The following is a 10049-nucleotide window of genomic DNA, read 5'->3' on the forward strand; positions in this document are numbered from 1 at the left end:
TACTACTGTACTACTAGCTAGCTGTGACGTGAGCGCGCTGGGCTGTTCGACAGAATGCGCACATCGTGTCAATGTTGCGCGCATATTCTGCTAGCACGCACGGTGCACTACCTGCATTGGCAAGTAAGTAGACGCGCTCGCGCGACCATAATAAATACGCGAAAAGAATGCCCATTTTGGTCACTATCATCCTCACTCAGATCAGCAATCTACACGTACAAGGTACTGTAGTTCATATACACAGTATGTAGCAGAGTATAGAAGCTACGCTTCTATACTCTCTGCTACATACAGCAGTATGGCTGGACCTACTACTCATCGACCGCCTAGTTTTTATTTGCTTGATAAGAATATTTAACACTGAAATTCACATAAAAACTTGACCTACCGTTAGTGCACCAGTTTTCAACAGGACCCAGATTTCGACACCCAGCCAATAATTCTTATAAAATTTTATACTCAATACAAACGTCTGACTTCAGCAATCAACCAAGTTATCAATCACATTTCTAGTCTTATGTAAACACCGTTTGACACTTGTCATCATAATCCGACGGTAGAATATTTAGGAGAAAAGCAACACAGTGTCAGCAGAAATGTGAATGTCAGCCATTTTTAGGGGTTCAAAACAATATGACGCATTTTGTATACATCGCCGTAAAATTAAATTCACCCGTGCCGGTTATCTTGCTTTAGTATCAGTTTGTTTGCCAAATCTTGATGTTAGATTTCATAATCGTCTTTAGTAATATCATGGCTGAATTTGTGATAAATGAGCAAACTTGTAGAAAGAGTTGGCTTTGAGAATGTGGCACCAGGGGCCCGTTTTATAAAACTTGTCATCAGTGACAAGTTGTCATAGATGTGACAAGCTACTGAAATCCTTGCATCTGATTGGCTGAGAGCAAATTTGTCATAGAAATGTGTCAGTTGTCACTGATAACAAGTTTTATGAAACGGGCCCCAGGGGGGGTGTTTCATCAACGTTTGTCGGCGCTGACAACTTGAATCACCATAGTAACAGTCGGTGACCAGAGCATCTCAGCCAATCAAAACCAAGGATTTTGCTGAAATTGGTCAGTGCCGACAGTTGTCGGCACTGACAAGCGTTGATGAAACACCCCCCAGATTTCGACATTCCCATATCAAGACACGTTATCAGAGGAAACAACAAGTTCTTGCGCCGGTATGATTGCTAGTTTGCGTCCACAATGCAGTGTACGCGTACTGTACGCGCCATGTGATTTCTGTGTGACGCGCGCTGTGATTGTGTCGAAAAATGATGCTGGGTGTCGAAATCTGATGCCAGCGACGGCGTGACGGAAATTGCTAAAATTGATCACGAGTGCATTCAAATTGGAATTCGTTTAAGGCATATTATTATTGGTCTTTGTAGCTCAACTTCATGTCGAAATTCCGAGGTATAAAACGGTGCAGTATTGATGGTAAACAAGGAAATGTGCTAAAGTGTCGAAAACCGGTACCCTTACTGGTACCTGTACGTGATTGAGAAAATCCACCACTATCAAATGCTGTTGTTCTCTTTTCAATTCGAAGTTTCAGTGCAAAAATATCGCCGTCGAACTTTAGTGGCCTCTTTTCAGCTACCCGCGGTGTCGCTCCTTTTTTTTTTTTTTTTTTTTTAGATCGACCGCTGTTTTTGCATTGACAACGCACGCAAACCGAGTTGTATTGAACACCGTGTTGTACGAAGCTTTTCAGAAAATGCATTGACATTACATTACGATTCGGTTAAAATATTCATTCGAAATTTTGTCCTTGATTTAAAACATTAATGAACAATGAATTTTCGCGTTTTCAAACACACATCCTTGACCTCATCAACGGTCAAAACCAATACATTTTTATACCCTCTGCGCGCAGTGCAGTGCGTACTAAGCGTTCTGTTCGCCAAAACTGCGCGGTCGGTTTCAAAAAGGGTGGTCGATGTGTAGTAGAGCTACCATACTTAGGCCAAAAAAAAAAAAAAAAAAATTGTTGCATTGACGTAACATGAGATTTTCAAATAGGGTCGGTCGGGCGGATTTTTTTTTTTTTTTTTTTTTTTTTTTTGGCTACCTGCATTTTACGTGTAAAACTCGTGCTCAGCTCAGTAAACAGTTACAACTGCTGCACCGAATGTGCTGTGTTCATCTATTCTACAAATCATTTATGAGGCTGATATTACTGGAATTATACCCCTTCGCAGAATTTAAAGATGTTGAAATCCCTATCCTGAATGTTTTCACTTCATATTTTACTATTTTGACTTAGATAAGATAGATGCAAATTGACCCATATGTACGATCTTTTCATCGCACACTGCGATCTCTATTACAGTCCCACATATACAGATTCGTGTAAGTTCTCCACACAAGAAACCTTTGGCAAAACTGTGCACAATACATCGCAGTCTGAATGCTACGTATAACACTGAATAAATCTTGTTAGAGTACGTGTCCGTGTTCGAAACAGATGACGTACTGATCAAGGAAGGCGCAGCTTATGCGAGGCGCTAGATCTCTCCCTCGTACATCCGATATCCCCAGAGCCGTTTCCACTTCCGGGTTTGTGCGATGGCGATCGCAATCAACAAGATATTTGATATCGATAGCAAAAGAAAAATAATAATAATAAAAAAAAAAACATGGGGTCGGGCGGGTTACGCCAATGCAACATTTTTTTTTTTGTTTTTTTTTTTGCCTTAGTGCTGTTACGAGTATAGGGCCTAAAATGGACTTTAGAATCTCTGCAATCTGGGGGCATTTCATGAAGAATTCATTTTTGTCCGACAAAGTTGTCGGATAAATTTGCTCGAGCCAGTCAGATGCAAGGATTTCGGTAGATTGTAACAGTTTGTCAGAAAAAAATAGCCGACCAAAACGCTTCTGAAATGCCCCCTCCCCCCCCCCCCATTAGTCAAAACTACTGAGTATCATGCACTGATTTTTACTGATCCCAATGAGATTTTTCTCCTCAGTCACCACCATTATGCTGAGGTCTTCATAAGGACCACTTAATTGTTTTAATTCGTTTTTGGATATGTCAGCTATTTCAAAACCGATTTTATCAAATGAACTTTTGATTCCTTTTAGAATCGTACATTTGTACACGGTATGTTATACAAATATACCAGGCCTGAGAGGCTCTGGTTGAAACTATGCGCATGAGGTGACTTCAGTAGCACTATTTTCTGAGGGGCGCAGCCCCGAAGAAAATAGTGCTACTGAAGTCACCGAAGGCACATAGTTTCAACCGGTGCCTCGAAAAATTGGCCTGGTATATTTGTTTTATATATCCCTCCCAATGAATTTAAGAGTATTCGACTGCTGGTATTCTGTAATTTACCTCTTTTTTAAGGGCATCTTGCATTACTTTTCAAGAAGATGGACTTTACCGTCGGGAAAGCAGCTCAGAAGCAAAGGAGGGCAGCGCGTACGCGTACTATGAAGAGACAACTGCGCGCTCAGCCGCTGAAGTGTACTCGGTGCATTGCTGTTACTGGTAAACATGCGCAAACTGCAAACTCACTACGCGCTTCATACATGCAATACGCCTATATCCGATCTGTCAACAAGTACGTTCGGTTGCGCCAGTGCGGTGATGTGCGTGCTCGAGCTGATCAACGATGTGACTGTGAGCTGCAGTTGATTGTGTTTTCTGTCGTCTTTCTACCTAGCTGTCTGTACATGAATATGGGCTATCATTTCCTGTTAAAATGCAAGTATACATTGTACATTTGGGTAGCATTCAGTAACAGCGTATAAGGTTAGATTAGGCACTTGAAAAATTCTAGCAATTAAAGCATCGAGTGCCACTGTAAATTCGTGTGATTCGTACGGTTCGTACGGTAACTAACTCGTTAGACACTCTAAAAAATAATTGTTAGGAATGAGATTACGGGAAATAGGGCCTACTGTTAGACAGGTAGAACTAACGTTAGGCTTAACTAGCGCTAACGTTAAAGCAGGCCTACTATCTACTGCAGTTTCGTTTGTCAACATCTTTTGGGTGGGTCGCTCGAGTTAGTGAACTGCGAGACCAACTTTCAAACGGCGAAACATGAACTCCCCAAAGGCCTACAGTACGTCGAAGAACCCTAGCTTGCTTATTGTTGTCTAATTATAGATCTACGATATCGCCTACTCTGTTGTAACGTAATACAATTTTTTCTTTTTAGGTAGAATGAGGGCTTTATAAGAGTCTCTGAGTCTCTCTAACGTAACCCGTGTCGCTTTGAGTGTATGCGTGCCTTGTGGTTCTCGAGAAGTGCAGTGATCTAAGGCGCCGCGATACCCATTCATTTGTACATGAAATCTCTCGCGAAGCAAAGGTGCTGCGATACCCATTCATTTACACGTGAAATATTTCGCGTCGCGACGCGAAGCAAAAAAGGCGCGAAAATCACCAGCGTGGTATAGTTTTTACCATTTTCCCTAGGGAGAATAGTCATACGCGTATTTGTATGGTAGAATTATGTTTTGTTGTTTACAGTGCTCTCGACCAATCAGAGGACGAGAAGCAATTTGTGAGGGATATAATGTTTAATATTTCACGGCTTGTGCCGAAAGGGTGGGTTGGGTGGTGGCGCGTCGCGTATATGGGAACACCACCCTTCGTCCAAAGCCCCCCCCCCCCCCCGGTTTTACCGAAAGGGTGCGTTGGGATCGTTGGGTCGCGTCGCGTTGACTGGAACCCCACCCTTCGTCCAAAGCGCCCCCCCCCCCCCCCCGGTTTTGCCGAAAGGGTGCGTTCACAAGTACCAACCGTTGGTACTTTTTCTCATGTAATATTAAAAGACGAGTTTTGAATTTATATTTAACCTTCAAACAACCATTTCAAAGAGGATATCGTCCGGATCGGTTTACACTCTATTACCACTAGGTCTACAGCCAGTTGGTCTAATAACCAGTTGGTCTAGTCATCATTTCATCCAATTACTGTTTGGTCTAATTGTTATTTGGTTTAATTACTATTTGGTCTACAGTCAATTCGTCTAATAATAGCCATTTGGTCTATTTTTGGTCGAACACCAAGTTATATCATCAAATACCGATTTGGTCTATTATGAGTTGGTCTAATTCCATTTCGTCTAATCATCAAATGGTCTAAAATAAAACCAAATTTGTCCAATATAAATTTGGTGTACACATCATTAATTTTGGTCCATTGCCCAGTTGGTCTAGCCTCTGTCTATCATCATTTAGTCTACACCCATTTAGTCTAATAACCATTGATCTTATTGTCATTTGGTCTAATAGCCAGCCTCCTGGTCTTATCAGGTACCATTTGGTCCAATCATCGTTTCGTCTATAATTTATGACCAACTGGGCTATTTTTTTTTTTTTTTTTGGGGGGGGGCCTTTTTATTGATGTGTACACCAAATTTATATTGGACAAATTTGGTTTCATTTTAGACCATTGATGATTAGACGAAATGGAATTAGACCAACTCATGATAGACCAAAAATAGACCAAATGGCTATTATTAGACGAATTGACTGTAGACCAAATAGTAATTAAACCAAATAACAATTAAACCAAACAGTAATTGGACGAAATGATGACTAGATCAACTGGTTATTAGACCAACTGATATTAAACAGTCTATTAGACCAACTGGCTGTAGACCAAGTGGTAATAGAGTGTAAACCGATCAGGACGATATCCTCTTTATTTTTGTTTGAAGGTTAAATATAAATTCAAAACTCGTCTTTTAATATTACATGAGAAAAAGTACCAACGCACCCTTTCGGCAAAACCGGGGGGGGGGGGGGCTTTGGACGAAGGGTGGGGTTCCAGTCAACGCGACGCGACCCAACGCTCCCAACGCACCCTTTCGGTAAAACCGGGGGGGGGGGGGGGCTTTGGACGAAGGGTGGTGTTCCCATTAACGCGACGCGCCACCACCCAACCCACCCTTTCGGCACAAGCCATATTTCACGTACAAGTATAATACTGTACCTATTTGTTTCTGATTTATCTTGAAAAAAAATAAACCTGAATCCCAATCTCAAACAGAACTTTATCATCCCTTTAATTCTTCTGCATGACTTACATCTACGATCTGTCCATTCAAGAGCCGGTATAGTTATGAGTTGCAGCACTTTAATTCTGTACGGCCTAAATTAATTTTGTCATGCTTATATCAAAGAATGAAACAACATTAGGGCTATATGGCTTAATTGGTAACACGAGGATGAAAGCGGAGAAAATTACTTGGTCCTTATAAATCTCTGTGTGACACATTCTTTTTGAATTGTCCACAGGTATAATATGTGTGTGAATTCCGTGCACATTTGACTCAGTCATATAGAAAGGGTTAATCAGAGCCTATAATAATTCTTACGGGTTTCCATTGTCCACACATTAAGGCAAATAAGATCATACTAGCATGTCAACTTTCTAGAAGCTAACCTTTGAAAACAACTGCGTAGGCGTAATAATAATCATATATAGTAAGATACATCAGTTTTGTGAGTAATCAAGCATAATGATATGTGATGATTACAAGTTGATAAAAACTTTACAAAGGAATTACTGCGCATGGGTCGCCGTGTCGATACTCATGATTAATTCCAAGTTACAAGAAATACACTTCTTAAAAATCATCACCAAATAAGCAGCAAAGTCCTTTTCACAAAAGCATATAGTGCATATAGCTGAAACAAATATATAAAAAAAAATCTGCTGTTATAGAATATCATTTTCTCCTTCCCCTCCTGTTTCACAATGTGCCTTGGAATTTAGTGTCGTATGCATGCATGGCGTCATGTAAATGCGTTGTATTATTTTGATAGTATCGTCAAAAACGGCGAAACGGCACATCAGACATGCAAGTAATGACAAACATTGCAAAGTTCGACAACGGCATACATAGAAGGAGAAGAAAAGAACGGCCCAGAAATTGTCCCTGTCTGTCTAGGCATGTATAGGCCCTATTGCATGTGTCCAGGGGATGTTCCTTCATTTTGTACTATTAATAGTCGGACTATTAATGAAAATGCATTACTCGTTTCACATTTGGTCTTAAAATGCCCCCCCCCCCACAAAAAAGAAAAAAAAAGAAGAATGAACAAATGTTGTGCTTTACATTTAAATAGATTGAATTCTCTCTCTCTCTCTCTCTCTCTCTCTCTCTCTCTCTCTCTTTTGGTTCCTTATTCGTTCTTGGGTGTTTTGTTCACAGCTGAAAATACTTTATACTTGTAACTCATTTCGACTGCTGTAAGGCTCAAATATAGTTAAGGTACATTCTATTATTACTATCTCTTACTAAAAATGAAATAGATGTATAGTGTCATGAAACTGCGGCTTTGGTCATCAGTCTCCCATCTTTTCGGTGTTTTAATGTTTACCCTGCATGTGCATGGATACATTAAACGCAGAATCACTGTGCAAACCCTGCATCCCATTGGCAGGCATGTTCGAGGAAAAGGGACTTCCCCTATTTTCCCCCCAGTTTTTCTGCGCATGCGCGTTTTTGTTTTGATTTATTTCCGTATCATACAACAACCCTGAGCTATACAGAAAATGAGTCATGATAAGTTTTTTTTTATCCTTCGTTGAAAATGTCGGAAAAGAATGTGTCCTATTAAAAGAAACAAACTGAAATCCGGAGGGGTTGGGTGATTGTTGCATAAAGCAGTGAAAAAAGGCAACTCGGGTGACCGAAATAATATGAATGCAGTTATCATCTTACCGGTGATCCCTATACATCCACCTCTGCGCAATTTCTGTGGCACATGTGTGAGTTAAAATGAACCAAATTATCAATCTAGCGTTGTTTATTGTTGCAGTTATGTAGCTTCTGTTTCGTCAAAGTGCTCCAATATTATTTTATATTTTTCTTTTTGTTTTAGATGTAAGTTTGATCACGTGTACTAGTTTTGGATATCCTGCGCGTTATTCCCCACACTGTCTTTCATTTTATGAAAATTAATGTGATAACATATCCTCATAAGATAATGGAATGTAATTCATTCAAAAGAAATTTAAATATTCTAGACCAGACAAGTATAGGCCTAGATACACAGAGGTTGTTGTTTTGTTTATTTCTGGGGGGGGGGGGGGTTGTGTGTGTTGTGTGTGTGTGTTTTGCCTCCCGTCAGTCTTAAGAAGTATGTTACTTACGGTTCTCGGAGCTTATCATAGCTCGCACTAAATCGTCAAACATTTTGCTTTATTTCTCCTGCTTTTAAAGTATTATAGTTCTAATGATTCACTATAGACAGAGATCTTCAGTATTGAAATTCTTACTCTGTTTTACTTTAAAGGTATACTGTTTACCATTTTTTGATGAAAAAAAATGTTTCCAATAATATTCGAGTTGTCACATTTGATGCAAATGTGTAAGTCAGTTGTAGCACAAAACATCCTATCATACACAAACTTTGCAATAAACCCTAAAATATAAGGAGAAACCACTAATTTTCTCACAATACCATATACTGTAGACGGTATAGGCTGAATAACAATTTTATTATAACTGTTTATCACATTTTGTACATTTAACAATACTTAACATTGTTTATACAAATTAACTTTTTTTTACAGTGGTTGTTTCTATCCGTTACTCACATTTTACAACTATTTTGAAGCAATAAACATAATAAACCTGGATTTTTTTTTCATCTGCAAATAGTAAACAATGCTTTTAAGTCCATTAATTTCTTCCATGAAAACTTTTATCATTCTGACAATAAATCAGGAGTTGAATTCAAAGCGAAGCGATATTGATCAGTCGAATGACTCCAACACATTTACAGTTCATTGTTTAAGAATATATGTATCGTGTTTATGAACAATAATGACATCATACTGTGAACAAACCTTTTGGATAACTTGAACCGTAATTCATTTTCGGAATTACGAACCTGGAGTAATGATTACTGACTGCGTGTCTACTAGAGCATGAAGGTATGAGAAAAGTTAATTTTCCATTTTTCTAAAGACAGCGTTGCAACTTTATGAGAATACAATGATTTTGTACAAGGTTCTAACAGCTATGCAAGCATATATATTTTATATACCTATATATACATAAGAATACATGTGGTATAATAGATTTAGTTTCGTTGAGATACATTTATCACTGAAAGGCAAAGATAATGAATAAGTATGTAATGTATACATATATGCATAGACAATGGTTCTGAAAAACAAAACAAAACAGAAGATAATGTTGTTAAAGGGGGGAACCAAAAGTTAGCACAAGTGCTATAATCGAGAATGGTTCTCCTTTACTCTTTAAAAGTGTATTTAAGTATCGAAATATGGAACAAATCATTATGACGCCAGTATTATGTCACAGTCTAGGTCATTGTGGCTAGCTGAATAAAACTATTCAAGGACCCTCAGTATTGTGAGGTACACCTGATTCGAGTCTGCTCCATCTTTCTGAAGAGAGAACGCTTAAAACGGATTTAAACAACTAACCTTTTGTCCATTACAGCTTTTCAGCACGCGTTGCTTGATGATCAAAGCAAGAAATAAACAGGTGGCATTCAATTAAAGCTCCATTATTTCTACCATATGATGTACGTGAAAATATACCGCGATTAAAATGTCGACATTGCTTCCCAACTGCACTGTACAATTCCAGATGATATGCCGGCATTTTCTGTCCTGGTATTTGATTTGTCCTATTGACGTACGAATTTCTGTCACCAAACTTCTCTGTCCGTTTATTCTGTAGCCCATCCTTCTTAATATTCGTTTATTTCTAGCAGCCTGAAAGCAGACGGATATAGTCAACGAAATGTTAATCTTCAAACACTGTTCAACAACAACAACAACAACAACAACAAAGCAAAAACACGAAATGTGTACATATACTTTTGAAAATGAATGACTGCATTTTGCGACATGCTCAGGGCTCATACGACATCGTGCTATTTCTGAAATGTAAGTTGATTAATTTGAAACGAACGAACAAACAAAAAACAGCAAACGACCATATATAAAGCAATCAATCATTCGTTGAAAGAATTACACATCACTGACATGAATTGTAACGTAAATGATAAATATTTTTCGTTTGTTTATTT

Source organism: Diadema setosum, chromosome 14 (assembly GCF_964275005.1).
Source record: "Diadema setosum chromosome 14, eeDiaSeto1, whole genome shotgun sequence".
In the NCBI taxonomy this organism is placed as follows: Eukaryota; Metazoa; Echinodermata; class Echinoidea; order Diadematoida; family Diadematidae; genus Diadema; species Diadema setosum.